Genomic DNA, 16,884 nt, shown 5'->3' on the forward strand with positions numbered 1-16,884 from the left:
ACTGACAAATGGTAACACGTGCCAAACAAAATTTGCTTGCTTGTGCTCCCCATTACTCTAGGTCTTCTCGTCCATTCTTCTACTTATGCGTTCCTTAGGATTGATATATTTGTGATCTATGTCCAGGCACTGTGTTGCCCAAAGGACTCCAGAACCCAAACCAGATCTCCTAGGCTTTGTGATAGTACAATTAGTAATACTAAGGACAGAGCCAAGAACAGAAGTACATCTCCCTACATCTTCAGGATTCTATCAGGCGGACTTCGCCTCTTGCACTTGGCTTGCCTACCAAGGGGCCCATCTGATATGCAGGCACAGTTAGGGAACAGCCACAGCTCAAATAATGCCTGGCACAGGATGTTCCATTGGGGGTTTTTTTGCCTTCTTTGTGTGGGGTATGGACATTACCAAAAGAGCAGGGTTTTTACAGTGACTCCACTTCCAAAGCCACTGTGACTACCTTTGTATGCTATCACTCTAGCTAGCTCTTACTGCCTGAATGGCTTGATTTCTCTGAACTCCCACCCACCTTATAATTTGAATGTAAAGCTTAGACTGCCACAAAAATTAGAAGTTTGAGGCAATATTTTCAGCTGTTGATCTGTTTCATGTATGTTAACATAATTTTGGACCAACGTAGAGTGAGAAACTGTTTCTCTGCTGATTGTCCAAGTCTGGCTATCCTGCCATCCTATTCTTCCATCCTGCATTCCTATTGAAAGAACCACAAAAGACACAACTGACAGTCTCTTCCTGAAGGGCATTTTACTGTGGAAAATAAACAGTGAAATGATTGCAATTAGTAAATCAGATCAGCATGCCAGAGTGAGTAGTCACATGAACGAACACACAGACAGCAAGCCATTTATTCATATACTCATACATCATTTTTATAAAAATGGTAGAAGAAGTAGAGCCCTCTAATAAAATCAGGTTGGGTATTTATTAATTTTCTTCATTAATCTTACTGGGTAGGGAATAATTTACTATAAGTGCCATTACTGTTAATGAGAGAAAGAGGGCAGTTAATTTCATGCATATTTTATTTGGAATTCACTCCATCCATGAAATAATTCCACATAACAGTAGGTGGAATACAAACAGGCTAAATTGATAGTATGAGCATGGTGAAGACAACCAATTAAAACCAGAAGGGAATATTTTGTAAAATCGATACTTTGACAGCATAATAGAAATCTTCCTATTCCAGTTCAAGTGGAAACACATGCCATCTAGACTGTATTAGCTAATCAGAAAGCCTAGTCCTCCTGGAAAATATACACAGCAGGTTGGGCTCTGCAACCCTTTCTATTAATTTTGTAATGATATTAAAAACAAAGAAACAGCTCTGCCTTCAGTGGTTGTGTGCAGATAACCCTGCCTGCTGTTCCCTTGTGCTCCTGTGCACACTGAGAAAGACCTAACTGCAGAAGAACAATGCTAATGCATTCACATCAGCCAGCTGTAGTTACCCATCCTGTATATTTAAGGAGTACCTGACTATCTTCTCTGCAACTAGCCACAGTAATCGTAAAAGACCCGCTTATTAGCTGGGCTATAAAGAAGTTCTTGCAGGCCCCATGTGTGCAGTCTAGGTAATACCTGTGCAAAACCTTCAGCATGCAATGTAGTGGAGCATGGTCTTGGGTCATCAGCCATGAAATGCAAATTCTGAATTGCTTGTGGAGATCAGCTATGGGAGACAAGCCCATTCAACCTTGAGGCTTGTGGCTGTAAACAGAGCAGTGAATTATAACTCTCAGTTCAGAAGTCTTGGAGTCAGATGATAGCATGGTTTGTCACCTGGCTGTTAATCTGTTCCACCTTTTTCATCTTGTCTCTGCAGGGATATGCATTTAAAACATTTATAAATATTTTGAAATGCCTGATAACCCTGATCTAGCACTATCCTATCTTTTTCATATCAATTTGCTTGCCTCTAAAAATCATTGCCTGAAGCTACTAGATTCAAAATGCTGCATACCAGTTCAAGCAAGCTGATACTGTAAACAATTTCTATGTTCACAGCTCTCACCAAGCAGAGGCTTAGTTTCTTTGGGACTTATTTTTTGCTCTGAAAGAGAGATCAGACAGACATGACAGACATGTCCAATGTGCTATACACTTCCTTTGACATTGTTATATGCTCCCTATTCCATTACATTCCCTTCTTTCCACATGACGATGATGGACTGATTGCACTGTAGTCCACATAAACTGGAAATATAATGCAAATCCAGCACTTTGTATGACTTCTCCCCAGAAGGTGTTTGAGCACTTATTAATGAGACTTTCTAATGCACTTATTTCTGTGACCAGTTAAAACATGTCAGCCTAATGGAAGAAGTGAGTTTAAAGGAAGACTTTGAAGGGTAAGAGAAAACTAGAAGACTGATGCACAAAGAGAAAAGGCTGACAGAGCAGCAGGCGTGCTACACAACCATACAGAGCCATTTTGTTATGAAATTCTGCTAAAAGTATATGAGGCTCCTCAAGAAATGGCAAGAGAAGGAATTGTTCAAGAAAGAGATGAAAGTGGGTGGGGGAAAAAAAGGAAAAATTAGCAATAGCATCTGGTGACAAGCTGAAGGGAAAGGGATATTGGAGTTGATTGTGCTTTCAAAGATGGCAAGCCTGAATGATGGTGGAGAATTTCAGAGAAGTTACAAAAGGAGGAGAACGAATACATGCATGCTTAATTTTTTTATTTGGCCCATAAAAGGTTGTACAGGGAGGTGAGTCAGGGAGAGGGCAGGCATGAGAACATGGGTGAGGGACCGGTGATAAAGGTCTAAACATCATTCAAAACCTCCAAACAGCAGACTAGTTATTTCATATCAGAGTATCCAGGAGTGGGAGTTTGAGGATGGAGCAACTATTTCATCTCCTGACAGCTTCACCAGTAATCTGGCAATGCCACCTGAGTGGGTGAGAATACATCTCTGCACAGAAAAAAGGCCAAAAAGCAAGTATTGGAGACAAGAGAGGCTGAAAGCAGAAGTGATGATGGTTCCAAGATATGCTTTAGGCTGTAGCAGATATAAACTAGTCTGAAGAATGCCAGTGAAAAGAATTGGAAAATGGCAATTGAAAGCCAAATTATATTCTTCATAAAATAACTATTTAGAGAAGTTTAGGACTGGAAAGTGAGTTATGCATATTAATTCTGCTCTTCCCTTTACATTGTTGTGCAATCACACAATACTGGCTCTAAACAAGGTGTTCTCTCCTTTCACCAAAAAAAAAAAACAAACCCAAACAAAAAAACCAAAGCATATGGCAACCTGCTTCGTTTGACTCTGTAAGATTAAAAAAAGAGGCATCAAAGACACTCAGACTTGTACCATTTGACCAAATTAGCGGAGGAGTTTCAGACACTTGGAAGTGTAGAATTTATTTTAATTTTTAACTATGATACTCCTGGGTCTGGAATCCCAGGAGTGTTATGCTTGTTTTGCTGTGGTTGTCCTGAAATAAGTAATACAGGTTTCACAGTTTCCACTAATACTTAAAACAAAAAAAGCTCTGCTTTCAGGTGTTGGCTCATAAAAAAATCTTTCCGCTTAATTTTGAGATGTGAATGAGCGTGAATTTTAAAATGCCAGCTGGATTTATGTCTGATCAAATTATTACTTCAACCTGTAAATCTTATAATGGAATTGAAATTTTGATGCATTTGTCTACAGCTTCCCCAACCTTAACTATAAATCTGTGATTAGAAGTTAGGATGGAAGGTAACAGTAAATGGTAAGGTTGAGAGACAAAAGAAAATTAGAATAACATCTTTTTCATGGATGAGAAACTCTTCAAAATAGTTGCTACAGGTAGAAGCAACTTAATTTGGAAACCAACTATTTCAAAACAGACTTTTTTTCCACAGCAGGTTGCATTTTGCAGGACCTCAAAGGGATTATGGCATCAGCTTACTATTCTGTTTACAAAACTTCTTCAACATAGAAATGAGCAATATATTGAAAAGGATGACATAAGAAAGTGTATCTGCTTTCCAATTAGTAAATACTGCAGAAGCTTGTTAAGGAGAAAATCACTGAGGGCATAAATGAGCTGCCCATGTCTTTATGAACTTTTGGTGGTGATGGTGAGGTAAAAAAAAGAAACACCCCAATACAGTTGTGGAATTCCAGAATCAATATTTCTGCCTGACTTTCAGAAAAATAATACTACGACAACTAAATTTATCAGTAAAGTGAGAGTATTTAATTATGAAATTGTTAAAGGACATGGATCTCCATAGTATTTTTATTACTTTATTTTTTCAAAACAGAACTGTATTTTTCAAAAAAATGCCTGTGTTTCTGTCCAGACAAGTACAATTCAGAAGAGGGGGTTTATCAATATTTACTCCAACTTTTCTTTTTCCAGCAGACAGAAAGCACACATGAGCAGAAAAACCACCACTCATATCACTTAAAAGAAATCAAAGATGACTAAAGTTATCAGAGGAAGTAAAACCTTGTCTCAAACATTGTGTTTCAGTCTTGCAGGCTTCTGCATTTGTCTGTGTTGCAACATTCTGAAATAACTGGGCAAGTGCTGACAGGCAACTTCCAGGCATGTAAAGGGCTGTTGGTATGTATAGTTAAAGAGAATTAAAGTTAACAATATGCCAAAGAGGATGCAAAGGGCAACTTCGTCCACAAAACCACTCCTTCTTAATTATTAATTTCCATGTTTCTTATACTCCTTACAGAAATTATGGGTGAGTCTGCATAGATGTAAACCAAAAGAATTCCTACCTTCTATTTGACTATATCCATCTATAAATGTGCAGGATTTAAGGGCAAAGTCTCAGCAAACTTCTTGCAGCAGAAGCTCAGGTCAGACAGGACTGCTGAATCTTAAGTTGCAGAACAGAATTAGCTCATAGATAACCAGTGATGGTGAGGTGTCACTGTCAAATAGGAGACATAGGTGTTTTACTGGCTGACTGTACATAACAAAGTACACATCATGGCATACAAAAGCCACTCTCCACATACTCTGTATGTATCCAAATTACTGGCGTAGATGAACACAATTTACACTGATACAAGCAATCTATAGCAGATAATGGGAATTAGGAGTTAGGTATAAAGCTAAATGTTGTTGCTTTCTTCAGGCAGATATACAGAAAACCTACTCTGCCCAAGGGCTGTTGGTATCAGAGACTAGATTTATAGGAGCCCTATGGAACAGCTATACTGAAAAAGCTTTTTCTTCTACCGTTACTTGAGATAGCAAAAACATGTAAGAAAATGCTAATATTGTTACATGACACTCATGAATTTTGTAGAAATTAAGAAGAAGTAATCAAATCATAGGTCCAACTTGTTTGCATAGGAAGTCTTGGGCCATAGTTTTCCCTTTTATAACCAGCTACTAGTTCTGGGCATACTCCCTATTCATCTTTTCCCGGGGAACTGAACTCCACCTCTCCTAGTTCAAGAATATTTTTACAGCAGGTCAAAATAAACTATCAGTGTGAATCTTGCACTTGAAGAGCACAGCTTTTATAGGGTTTATTTGACTTAAGATATACCTTCAGCTTTCTCAAGGAGTTCCTCAACTTTTCAGCTTAGCTAAACTATGTAATCCTTGATTCAGTTTTAAAAACAGCATTGTAAGAAATTTAAAAATGACATTGCATTTTATATTCACATTTATCTCCTATAGTGGTGAACAGCATTTATCACAGTCAGTTGCAGTTAATGGGGTAGTACTTGGAACCTGTGAGGAAAATGCTTGCTGGCTTGAGCATTCTTTTTAGGAGAGATCTGAATTTATTTGAGAGGTAAGGACATAGGACAATCTTCGTTTTTCCAGACATATTGCTTCTGAGTGTTGAGTCTGAGCTAATTGGATGTATATGTGTTCTGCAGTAATATTTTATGTTGAAACGTTTTATTAATCTTATTCCTTTCCCCGGAACACAGTACTACTCCTTGGGAGTGTTCTTTGCTTTTGAATTGGGTTACCATCCTTGTTATTCCAAGTATTCAGTGAACATAACAGTGATGACAACAAAAATCACTAGCCTGTCACATATAAGCAAGCAGTCTTGACTCTACCTCCTACAGAACTGTACTTCTGCATTCTGATTCTACCTTCTACTTAGATTTCGAACTATCAGCTTGCGTCTGTTCCCATGCCAATGAGACTGTGTCAAACTGACTCTTTAGTTATTACCCTGCTCTATGTTGCCTTTTCTGCTTTTAATAACTGATACAGACGGCTAAATATGTCTGCTAAATTAAGATTTATTTCAGCAATATAGCACTGCTTTTTGCTTCTGGGACCAAACACTTCATGTGAGCCCCACTGTTATTTTTTCTCTGTGTGGTTTGTGGCTTCACCTAAGGAGAATATATCTTAAAATGCTGTCATCCTAGAATAAGGCATTCACATCTGTGATGTTTTAACTGGGCAAAACAAATTTGCTCTTCTCTAATTTGTTTTAAGGAGAGTGAAATTTTGTTTCAGGTCCCCTTTTTAGGACCTCTTTGGCCCTAATGAATCTAGGGAGCCAAACAGACACAACCTTCAATCACAGTGAAGGTTGTGAGAAAAGTGGTAAGTGTCCTGGAAATGCATCTTTCACAGATCATTGGCGCTTTTTATTGCAAATTCCATTAGAGATAATGAGAGCATTCTGCTCTTCCCTGTAACACATAGTCCAGGTTAACTTCCTAATTCAAAGAATGTTGTCCAAAACTTATTAATATCTGCTTAAACATCCTTGTAAGCTTTTGGTCAACTGAAAAGGTAGCAAACCAGACAATGACATTTTAAGTGCTTTTTCTCTGAGGACTCTTTGGTCATTCTCACACAGAATTGTGGGTTTATCAGTTATTCTTTTTTGCTAATCAGACAGCCTATATTATTCACACTGATCCTTCCCAGCCCTTTATCAAGGCTTTCTGAGTAAACTTTTGATTATGCCGTTACCTTTCCAAGTAGCATAGCAGGTTTCCCCGTCAAAGCAAGGTACGTGTTGATTAATCTAGTATGTCATATCAAACCAAATTAAAGAAGTCAGCCTGTATCTTAATTTTCACAGATCTAGAGGTTGACCTCTGGAAGGCAGCTCTACAGAGAAGGACCTGGGGGTGCTGGTGGGCAGCAAATTGCCCATGGGCCAGCAGCGTGCCCACGGGGCCAAGAAAGCCAATGGCATGCTGGGGTGCATTAGGAGAAGCATGGCCAGCACATCGAGGGAGGTGACCCTCCCCCTCTGCTCTGCCCTAGTGGGGCTGCGTCTGGAGTGCTGTGTCCAGTTCTGGGCTCCCCAGTTCAAGAGGGACAGGGTACTACTGGAGAGGGTCCAGTGGAGGGCTACGATGATGACTGGGGGACTGAAGCATCTCCCTGATGAGGAAAGGCTGAGAGAGCTGGGCCTGTGTAGCCTGGAGAAGACTGAGAGGAGATCTTACCAATGCCTACAAATATCTTAAGGGTGAGTGTCAAGAGGATGGGGCCAGGCTCTTTTCAGTGGTGCCCAGTGACAGGACAAGGGGCAACAGGCACGAACTGCAACACAGGAAATTCCTTCTGAATATGAGGAAGAACTTCTTTACTTTGAGGGTGATTGAGCACTGGAACAGGCTGCCCAGAGAGGCTGTGGGGCCTTCTGTGGAGCTGCGCTAAGTGAACTTGCTTGAGCAGTGGGGTTGGACTAGATGATCTCCAGAGGGCCCTTCCAACCCTGACCATTCTGTCATTTATAAAGATGCAAGAGCCAAAACCCTCAAGACAGTAAACTAAATAAGTACCACAGGGCATCTATAAAGGAAGAAGCAGTGGGACGGACTGGGAAAAGTCACCTTTAGCTTTTGTTATTTCTTCCACTAATGCTTGCTTATAAGTCTTTATTGATGTAATACCTCTCTTATCTGCTGCCATCAAGTTCTCTACACTGCTCTTCAAGAGCAAAAGAACTTGTTATCAGGACCTTAAAAATTGTCTTTTATCAGCAAGAGCAACACTACCTCAGGAAGTATTGATAAATGCTGTCTCTACCTAGTCCTTCTCTGCCAGACACCTCCTGATCTGCCTACTTGGCGGTCCCTGGTAGTCCAATTCCTGAGAAAGAATAAACCTTAGATTTGAACTAAAATGTGTCTCTTTGTATATCATTAGAATGGAAACAAAGGCAAGAATATGAGGTGTCTTTCCTGGCAGGGTGAGCCAAGAGCTTGTCTTAACCTTGACCTGAATGAGCACGTCTGAAAATTCTCTTATTTCATAAAGCTGAGCCACAGTGAGACATTTTCAGCCTTTTCCAAAGATGGATTCCTACTCAGAGGCTTTGAAAGGAATCAATATGGTCCAGCCTTTTTAAAGTGTAGCTGGAAAATCAGGAGAAACCTGTTTGATGTGAGTTCTGACCTGCAGCTGACATGTGTAGAGGTATAGATGGTGCTCTACCCCCACACTGACTTTTTATCAAACCCAGCTGTGTAGGTACCACTAACAGCTAATTTCAGGGTAGTCAATGAAGTTGAGAAAGTGGTTCATCTGATCAGCACAGAAGTCTACTAGAGGATTAAATGAATCCTTCCGTAAACCCCACTATTGACTAGATCTTCATTAAAAATGGATTTTTAAGTTGTTTTTCTTAGGTGCAAAAGCCTGTGAACACCACTCTGGAAGTCACACATTTGCTCCCAGTTCCCCATTGACCTGTTACCAAATGAGGCAAATACTCAAACACAAGCTAGGTACAATTCAGGTATGTTGAGAGCAGTTGATCAAAGGAGGGAGCAAAATGTGCAGTATTTAGGGGGGAAATCTCACTGAAGGACATAGTCATAGTCATGCTGGGTGCTGGGCTCGCTGTGCTGTGGGCTTCTTGGAGCACCTCAAGGAGATCATGTCCCATGGCAGTTTCCCAGGCTATGCAGCAAGACAGACCTTACAGCAGCCCTGGGCCTCCACCCCCCTATATCACCTGGGCCACCAGGTTGGTTCCTTCTGGAAGCTTCCAAGCACCAGTCTAGTTCATTTTGGAAGCTTCTTGACCACCAGATGGGTTCATCTGGAAGTTTGCAGGAGCTATGTTGGTTTCCTTCTAGAAGCTTTTGTTTTGTCAGGCCAAGCTCTCCTCAGGCAGCTGTGCTTTCCCACCCCAACTGGGAACAGCAAATCCCTCATGGTCTGAGGCACTATTACCTCACAGGGACATTAAACCCCCTCTTCTTTTCTTTGCTGTTTCAGCCTGATCTCTACCTAGTCTCTTGCACTCACCTCAGCATTTACATCAGCTGGTGTGGCAACAGACAGATGAAATTACAGAAATGTGTGAAAAGCTGAGTACAGAGATCCTGATGAGTGTAAGCCAATGCTCAGATGTGAATGCAACAGGCATGGAGGAGGAAGAAGAAAACACAGAAGAGAGTAATTCTAGTCAGAAGACCATGCTTTAAGAGGGAAGAAACAATTACTTCCCTTCTCCATGTGCTCAGCACTGCTTCTGCATTACTTATTAGAATTTTTTGAATTAAAAACCCCCAACAAACCCACAAAAAAACTTTGAGAACAGTCCAGGATCTACCTTTCTGTCTCCTTCTAACTATTCTCTCAGGGTAATCAGAATTTCTTGAATTTATCTTCCTAAACCCTACCTATGCCATCTTGTCAGTAAATACTCTGAATCTTTTCTTAGTTCTGCGACAGAAGTCTGAACATCTGCAAGAGCAGACTAGATGACTCTAAGGCCATATCATATCAGTCCTACTAGCACTGCCTTTTGATTTAATATCACAATTTAAAAGTAATATTACATCTTCCACACCAGATGTACTAAATTTATAAAAAAACCCACCAGTATTTCAGGAAAACACTCCAACCACTCTTCTGTCTCCATAGGAAGACATCTCAGTCTGGAACTTTATTTTAGAAAAGTTATGTCTTCTGAGTCACCTAGTAGCTAAGGCATCCGTTTCATGTCTCATAATGTTATTTATTAACTTTACTGTTAGAAGTGTTTTAACATAGTTTTGGAGGTAATGTTATTGACAATATTCCATTTTTTCACTTAAAATTATTTTCAGGACCAGGTCTTTGGCACTAACATCTAAGATTCTTACTGAGGAAAATACTAGATGAAAATACAATTGATTTTGACACATTCCAGCAATCACCAAAGTTTTGTAAGGGCATGGTGTGGTGGTCTGACCTTGGCTGGATGCCAGGGGCCCACCAAGCCACTTTATCCTTTCCCTTCTCAGCAGGACAAGGGGGGAGAAAATAAGATGAAAAAACCCTTTGTGGGTCAAGATAGAATAAAGGCAGTTTAATAAAGCAAAAGCAAAGGTCATGCACAGAAGCAAAGGAAAATAAAAGATGTTATTCTCTACTTCCCATCAGCAGGTGATGTCTGGACGCTTCCCAGGAAGGAGTGCTTCAGTATCTGTAGTGGTTGCTCCAGAAGACAAACATCATAAATAACGAATGCCCCTGCCTCCTCCTCCTTTCTCTTAGCTTTATTGCTGAGGAGACACCATACGGTATGGAACACACCTTTGCTCAGTTTGGGTCAGCTGTCCTGGCTATGTCCCTTCTGAAGATCTTGCCCACTCCCACCCTAGTGGATGAGGGGCGGAAACGTTGATGAGACAGCCTTGAAGCTGTGCGAGCACTGCTCATAAGTAGCCAACACAGTGGTGTGTTATCAACTCCTTTCTAGCTACAAATACAAAACACAGCACTATGAAGGCTGCTATGGGGAAAATTAACTCCGTCTCAGCCAGACCCAAACCATATGGAAATACAGCAGTTGTAGAAAGAGAAACAATCACTCACAAAATAAGGTATATTGTTACGTTGTCCAGCAGGGACCCAGTATGGACCGATGCGCATGAAAAACTTCAAGGAACAATCATATGCTGTCAGAAAGTCTTATTCTCCATAGGATATGAATTCTGCTAGTGCAATGTTTCTGCACTACACATCTCTGCTATATTTAGTCATAGTATGGTTTGGGTTGGAAGAGACCCTTAAAGATCGTCTAATCCAACCTCCCTTGCCATGGGCAAAAGTTCGGTATAAATTGGTGCAAGCAACACAAATTACAAAGTTAAATATTGACTTCAGAGTCAGGCCTCACTCCCCAGATCAGCCAAAAAGACTCCGGTTTCATTAAATCTGTTGCATATACTTATTGCTTCCTGTGTTCTTGTTACTCAGTTTGTTGCTTCTTAATACTAAGTAAAAACTTGAACTATTCAAAGATTCTTTTTTTTTAATGCATCAGTTTATCTTTATATACTCAAAGCCAAACTAAATTGCATTTTTCCACTTCTGTTTAGAGCCTTAATGATTTTAATAATTTCCTGCTGCCTTACCTGGAACATCTAACACCTGGATTTACCTTATGTTTTATTTATCATTAGATTACTTGATAGATGCTACCTGTACTAGTTATATTTCTATATAAGATCAATCTGAAGACTTGAAATTTATGTGCTTCTAAGTTTGGGGTATTTTAAAATGTGTTCATAATATTTACCTGTGCTTCTTAAATAGCTTGTTTTTTCAAAACAATTAAATATACCCATTATTTTTAAAATAACCAGATTATAACATATATGCTTATCTGCAGTCCTTTTACATTTCAATGAAAATGTTCTTTTTGGTCTGTTCAAGTCCATTCTATCACTTTGACTTCAATAAAATTTTACAGGTAAAACCAAAAGCAGAATATGTCTTTGTAGATCAAAATGATGAAAAAAATCCATGAGATTACATCTATGAAATGAAGAAACAGCATATGTGAATGGCCACTTACGTGTTTGAGAGTCTATCCAGTGGTAAGCTCTGTTTGTACCCCACCCAGCTAGTCCAAAACACTAAAATGCATTAATTGATTCTCCTGACAGGTCTGCTTTTTGGTGCTGAAAAGCACTAACAGAATACAGCCTGCCATGCTGTTGCACTGGGGAGTCCTTTTTAGGGGATATGAAGTGAAAGATTTGTGCACTTTCTTCCCACATATCTTAAATCAGTTTTTTTGAGGTTGTGGGTAGACATGAAGGGCTGAATTCTGAAGTCTTGTTTTATATCTTTCCCTGGGGCACATAGTATCAGACTGGAAATAAATAAAGATTTAAGATTGCAGGATTTGATGCAGAACTATAAATTATACATTCTCAATTGGCAGATAATGGGAAAAGGAAAGAGAAAGACTTTGCCAACCCTTGTTGTTTTATTGCTATAGTTACAACATTTGGTGGGGGACTTTTTTGTAATTTGATAGAAATCCCAACTGTCGTTAAAAAATAAAACAATTCTAACCTTCCTGATAATGGGAAAATCTTAAAAAAATGATCCAAATAATTATCTCAAGACTCAATAGCTTGAAAGCAAATGTAAAGAATGGAAATTTCTTGTATCTTTGAAAATTCTTTCGATTACGACAATCTGATAGTCTCATTCAGGGTTAGCAAATCTTGGACTGGCAAAGGCTATATTCTTTGAATTCCACAGCTACAAGTATAAACCACCTGAAGAAACTAGGCTTAAGGTGACTCTTTACAGGTCACATAAGACATAAATATAAATGAAAATTTAAAATGTCTGTGCTTTTCATGAGACACTGATAGAATAATTTCCCTGTCCTTCCCTGTTAACCAACAGTAGAAATAAACTGTGAGTTTTCTACTGTGAAGTAAGGTATGTAGCCACTATATGTAGATCATCTACCAAACTGACATCACGGGCATTTTTCAAAATAAAGTTATGATAGACTGAAGCATATCTTTCACCATATTTAGCCTGTGGTGTTAGTAGAAAACATTTCTACATCACTTTCCCCAATGAGGATGCTAAAATCAATAAGTTTCAGTTTGAAATCTGTCTACTGGATGCTTTGTATCTTTTCCAGTAAATAGGATGTTCACACTCAGGAACAAACCAATGGACTTCTGGCAACAGAGATGATTGAATGGTTTGAGTTTTCTGGAAGAGAGTTTTTCTGGGGAAACTTAATTCGAAAGCTATATAAATCAATTCAACCTAAGTTTAGCATTAGTATGAAGCATGGAGCAAGTTCCTTGGAGCATTTCACTCCACTGAGCTGCTGAAGCTTCACAAAAATAGAAACCAGCCACAGGTGCTATACTGAGCATTGCCCTGACATAAGGAAGTCTGCAGGGGGCATACAATTACCTACCTGACACTACCCAACGGTGTGGCCACATGTGGTTGTCAGTTCTAACCATCTCCCGTTCCCCTCTTGAATAGTACAATTTTAGAAAGAAACCTTCATTTACTAGGAGGAGCTAGTCTAAATTCAGAATCAGCCAGTCGTTTTACGCTGCTGTTTCAAGAGCTAAATGGCCTGAGATAAACTGGCAAAGGGAGTACTCAGCACTTCTTTCTTCTCCCAGCCCAATGATAACTAGACTAGGCAACAAGAGGAGGAATTAACCAAAATCATGATGGATATTTGTAGATGCAAGGAAATCAAAGGGATGTGGTTACAGGTAGTGCTTCATATTTTCCCCCTGTAATGATGAGGATGACTCAACTAATTCCTTTAAAAAAATCAGAACTGTCTACCTCTCAGTAGTTCTGTTATCAACTGCCTTTCATTATTAGGTGGAAAACCAAAGTCAAGTGAAATCCATTGCAATTAAATTTCCACTGTGTATTCAACCTCTTGATAGAGCTAACAGTCAGTTGCATTCATGGACAGCTTATGTGACTGGTGGATTAGCTGTTCTGGAAGAGCAGGGGCTTCAGAGGTGACTACACAGTGTTCTCTGCTTCCCACGCTTACCTGCTTGTCATGGTATCCATATTGTCTGCTACCTAATAGAATAGAGAGTTTGTTTTCTTGTTTTCATGGCACTGTTTTAACCACATCGCCTATAGGGAGAACTTTCTGTCTCTGAACGGAATTCACCAAAGAAACATTTCAGTGATCAGTCTTATTCTCCAAACAGACTGTGTGTCTCTTTCTCTGACTACTCGTATCATTAGATAGCCATAGCCATATTCTAATTATTACCTCTCTCTTACTTCATCTGTCTTCAAAATTGGACTTATCAAACAAGCCCCAGAACCTGAAGACAGAAATTCAGACCCACTTAAAGGCATGTTTTTATAGACGTGTGGCAGGATAGCTGCAAAAAACTGTGTTCTGCTTGTCCACAACCTGCCTGCCGAGAACAGATGGGCACCAACCTTGTGGTTTCTAGTTTGCTAAGTATAAGAGTTTGCACATTGTAGACCTCACAGGCTGCAGTCACCTGTGTCGTAGTAACACAGCTCCAGGATGTAAATATAGTAACAATTTTCAAGGTTTAATTTGCCAGACAGATCAAATTATTGGTGATTAAGTTCATTTTCATAACTTCTGTTTTTGATTAATTAGTATTAACATACATTTGCTTGGCAGTATTTACCAGACCATCTGTACTTTATTGAATATCTTTCATTGATCTAGTTGGAAGGCTAATATTGTCTGCACAGTCAGATTCCAATATCTATCCAATAGCTCACTTCCAATGCTATCCGAACTGATGATATATTTTATAATGGCAACAATAATTATTCCAAACAAGATGGGGAACCAAGACATGGCCAAAGCCTTTTTTAAGCAATATTGTTAACTTTTACTTCTTGTACACTGCGTGCCTTCATTAATAGTCATCTGGAGACCTATTTAAAGGTTTGCAGAGATTTCTAGAACCTTGCTCTCACATTATAATTTTTCACTCTGAATTTTGTGGGAAATTTTGGAGCATTGGTGGGAGAAACTATTACCTAAAAAAAGTTGTACTTTCAAGCCAGGACTCATCATTTCAATGATATTTTGCCCTTGTCAAATTCTAACCACTCTTCTATTGTGCCTTTGTTTTTTTAAAAAAGAAAGGATGTAAATTTATTTTTAAAAATAAATATTTTTCATTGGTGAGGTCTAGGTTTATGAAACTCACAGATCCAAGCCAGAAGAGACATTGATCAATGTGTGTTTTGTGCACCTACCTTTTAGCTATCATACCCAGCCACCCTTCCTTGTGGTTTACGTTTTTGACAAGTTTGACATTCAGCTTTCAAATGGTTGTTGGAGAGCAAAAAATAAAATATTTTCTATCTTTATCATAGAATCACAGAATCATAGAGTCATTTATGTTGGAAAAGAATTTAAGATCATCAACCCCAACTATCAACCTACTGCTGCCGTGTCCACCACTAAACCATGTCCCTAAACACCGCATCTATGTGTTTTTTAAATACCTCCAGGGATGGTGACTCAACCACCTCCCTGGGCAGCCTGTTCCAATGCTTGACCACCCTTTCAGTGAAGAAATTTTTCCTAATAACCAATCTAAACCTCCCTGGAGTAACTTGAGGCCATTTCCTCTTGCCCTGTTGCTAGTTATCTGTGAGAAGAGACCTACCCTCACCTGCCTACAGGTAGTTTTACAGAGCAATAAGATCCCTCCTGAGTCTCCTCCTCTCCAAGATGAAACAGCAGCAGTTCCCTCAGCTGCTCCTCATAGGACTTGTGCTCCAAACCTTTCGCCAGCTTCATTGCCCTTCTCTGGACATGCTCTAACACCTCTACATTCTTCTTGAAGTGAAGGGCCCCAGACTAAACACAGCATTTGAGGTGTGGCCTCACCAGTGCCAAGTATAGGGGGACAATCACCTCCCTTGTACTGCTGGCCACACTGTTTCTGATACAAGCCAAGATGCTGTTGGGTTTCTTGGCCACCTGGGCATACTGATGGCTCATGTTCTGCTGAAGGACTGAGGCTACAAGCTTGCATGGTGTTTTACTACAGTTTACTTTGTGTAAACTCCTTCTGTTACACTAGAAACTGTGTTATAGAAAAAAAAAATACATCTTATATGCAGAGCTGATAATTCATTATTAGCTTAATTAAAATCTTGACAATCTAATAAAAATAGAGCAAACACCTGTTATTGGTGCAGTGACATTGACAATGACAGAACAAACTATCTAATTAATCCAGGAAAGTCTTCATATAATAAAAAAATATAATAAACTTCATAAATTAAATCATTATATACATTTTCTTAAAACCCCTTTTCTGTGAAGTTTTGCTCAACTTTTCATTGGTTTTCTGGGTCCTAAATACAATGGCAGCCATTTTTCTTGAAAAAAAAAAAAAAGGAAAGTAGGGTGGGTTGCACTAAATCCTCAGCACCAAAAGCTCTTTGCCAGAGGACTGCAATGCAGATGCTGGTAGTTTATTATCCTCATCATTGGGTTCAATTAGAGCAGGTTTTTATACTTCTAACATGCTCTGCACCCTATCTTTCTGTGTTGGTCTACAGTTCCAGATTATGTCTGAATTTACTTTATATTGCATATTTTAAGTATATTGGATAGTTGATCCTTATTAATTTTATTATCACTAAAACTTTTCTTACTCAGCTTCTGAAATTGCATTCCTTTAACAGTCTGTAACTGAACATTGCTGAGTTTTTGTAACTGTAGAGCCTCTGGTGTAATCCATTGCTTCTATTTTCACAGCCTGTGCTATCTCTTCACACTTGCACTCTGTACCACATCATTATTCTACCATCATATTTAGTTCTTTCTAAAGAGATTAAGTATTGTTAACACTACCTGTCATTTACAGATAATATGTGCAAATTATTTTAGCAATAGGCTTTACACTGCACAGTTATGCAAAGCAAAGCAAAACAACTTAGGTAATAGTTACCTGCTCACCAGGCAATTGCTGTAATCTAAACCAAAGCTCAAGGCATGGTCTAGACAAGTCCAGACAGCAAGCCTGACAAACCCCAGTACAGAGGCCTTGCAGCTTTAGTCTAAAGCCTTTGATTTTTTTTTATTAGCAGCAATGGCAACACTGGAGGTACTGGGTTACACAATATGAAGATTCC

The sequence above is a fragment of the Falco biarmicus genome, chromosome 3, assembly GCF_023638135.1.
Source record: "Falco biarmicus isolate bFalBia1 chromosome 3, bFalBia1.pri, whole genome shotgun sequence".
NCBI classification, from domain to species: Eukaryota; Metazoa; Chordata; class Aves; order Falconiformes; family Falconidae; genus Falco; species Falco biarmicus.